This window comes from Talpa occidentalis, unplaced genomic scaffold (genome assembly GCF_014898055.3).
Source record: "Talpa occidentalis isolate TD23 unplaced genomic scaffold, MPIMG_talOcc4v2.1 talOcc4.2, whole genome shotgun sequence".
NCBI classification, from domain to species: domain Eukaryota; kingdom Metazoa; phylum Chordata; class Mammalia; order Eulipotyphla; family Talpidae; genus Talpa; species Talpa occidentalis.
Window position 1 is genome coordinate 145,518,381 of NW_023602073.1, and position 3,009 is coordinate 145,521,389.

Genomic DNA, 3,009 nt, shown 5'->3' on the forward strand with positions numbered 1-3,009 from the left:
GAGAGAGATGACTGGCACTGCCACAGCCTCTACCTGCCCCGAAACTACTCCCCTGGGAACTAGCTGGAGGCAGCCCAACCTCTGGGGTAGGGATGGAATTGGATTGTCAGGCAAATAATCCCCCTCTTAATCACATCTTACTTCACTTGGGATAACAGTATTACCCACTGTTTACAATGAGCTTAAAAACATAATTCATTGTATGGAAATTTGTAAGAGTTATTATTATTTATCTTTTTTTTGGGGGGGGGGAAGTCCAGGAAGTCAAAGGATGTGTTTACTATTTGACTGGAAAAATAGGAGTGTCTTCAACCACAACCCAAATGAAAAGCAGTGATAGAAATTCTGTGCTCATAAAATAAAAACTTTCCACAACGATACTGCTTCTCTTTCACACCGAGAAATTAAGTTTGAAAACTGACGTAAATATTGGTAATGGTGCTTTGATGAGACTGAATCCCTCCTAGTGAGGTTAATGCGTTAGAAACCGTGATGAAAAATAAACATAGCTAAACTGACAGCAAGGGAGGGTGACCAGATCCCTCTGGCTGGTCATAAACACAATTTTGCAAACTCAGATTTGTCACGGAGGAGAAAAGAAGGGGCATTTGGTCCAGAATAATAACTTCCCAAAGAAACCAGGAGCCTAGGGCGGTGATGTGGATGAAATGATGAGGATGAAAGACAAAGTGAAACTGGACATCCTCGCCAACCACTGCCCAGCTTGAGGACATCTGAAATGGAGCATTATGAATGCCATGTTGGCCAAAATGGTGTCCATCTCCACAGTGGCAGGAGCACTGGATTGGGCCAGTGTTGGGGGCACACTGCAGAGTGTGCCCACTGCTATCACTGACCCAGGTGACTTTGATGTCATTGGATGCCATCAGAGCAGCGAAGAGCTGGTGAAAATTACGTCATGCCACATTTTTTAAAACTGTCTAGAGTTGCCTTAAAAAAAAATCACCTTCAGAAACCACATTGTGCATATGTGTGTGCATATGTGTGCACATGAATATATGTGTATGTGCATGAGTGTGTGTGCATGAGTGTGTGTATGGACATGTATGCATGAGAGTGTGTGTTGAAGACAGGCTGTTTTCGAGGTCAAGATGTAAGCCAGAGCAGGAAGTCAACTTTCACCAGTGATACAGATGTGAGCAGAGGCACGTGCCTTTTTGTGGCTGGCTGGAGGTGCTTGGGGTGGGGGCTGGTTATCACCGGATGCTGTTGGGATGCAGTTGATAATGAAAGAGAAGTTTCATTCTCACAAATATTGGGAGTGAACTATGACAACGAACGCAACCTTTCAATGACTAAAATTTTATTGTATTAACTGAGCAGGAGTGCCTTTGACTGTGAATGTCTGGAATGGGTGGATGACTGGATAGTCTTTTGCTTAATTGTTTACAACACTACATCTCAATTATTCTGGTCATTTGGTCTCAGATAACTCAGTGCTTACTTCACATTCACCACTCTTTAGTAATGTACGCCATCTTCCTCAGATTCACTGCCTGTAGAGCTTGGCAATGAATAAAATACATGACAGTACTTTAATTCCTTTAATAGAGGAAAGGCTCACATTCCCAACACCTACTAGGGGCTGGCACATTGGCAAGTGCCCATTCACCCGTTCATTCATTCCAGTTCATTCAACAAATATTTTCTGAGCCTGCTATGAGTAGGCTCTGTTTTGGACACTGAGCATATACGGTGAGCTCAGTTTAGAATTAAATATATTATTACTGATTGCCTACTAGCACTCTGGAGATATACCAAGAACAAGTGAGAAGGGTCCTGCTGCCCAGAAATTCATGAATGGACATGTCCAGATGGAGGGAAGCAAACGTCCATAGAAGAAGGTTTTCTGGTTCCTTGAGGGAACCAAATGCCCGATTACAAATCATGGCTCAACCTGTCTGGTGACTTTAAGCCTCAATTTTGATCCCTAAGGTATGCCCAGGCACCACATGTAAGAATTTTTCAGCTGTTTACAAATTTAATTTTGAAACAATTACCTGGAACTCCTCTACACATTGCTGTCTTTCCTCCCTTTGGTTTTCATTTTCTAGATCAACCTTGAGTGCTGGACTTGGTGGGCAGGTCTTCAAGACCATAGCCAGAGTCTGTCCACCATCTGCACTTGCTCAGACAGCTTGGGGTTCCCTCCTGCCCAGTTCAGTCAGGTCCAGGGCTGGGGATGTCCTAGCTGACAGTCATTTCATCAGGCCACCCCCAGCCCAAGAGAAGGATTTGAACAAATGTAACTTGTCTTTTAAAATCTCACTCAAATGTATGTCTCCATTTCAGATTTACGTACACACAGTATATTAATTGAATCTTTCCTTAACTCTAGTATTGAAGTTTATCAGCTTAAACGTTTGTCTCTATATATTACAATAAATCCATATAAAAGGTTTGCAATATTTAGAAACCTAAAAACATTTAATGAAATATTTCATTAAACTCATGTATTTATTTGTATTACATTATATGTCATTAATACATACAACTAATATTATAGACATTTAAAGCATCCATAAATTATAATTCAGTTGTCAGTATCAAAATTTTGATGTTTGTATAATTTAAAATTATCAATCACAATACGATATACTACATTTTCATATTTTAGAATATGACATAGTTACATAATGCCTAAGAATAATAGTAGTATTCTGAATATTTTATTTTTTAAAGATTTATTTATTTATGCATACAAGAACTGGGGTACAGGCCAGAGGTGCGGGGGGTGAGAGAACCCAGAGACAGAGTGGGGAACAGAACAGGGAGACTGACTGTTCACTCGGAGGGATTCAGTCTCATCAAAGCACCATTACTAATATTTACGTCAGTTTTCAAACTTAATTTCTTGGCGTGGAAGAGAAGCAGTGTCGTGGAAAGTTTTTATTTTATGAGCACAGAATTTCTATCGTTGCTTTTCATTTGGGTTGTGGTTGAAGACACTCCTATTTTTCCAGTCAAATAGTAAACACATCCTTTGAC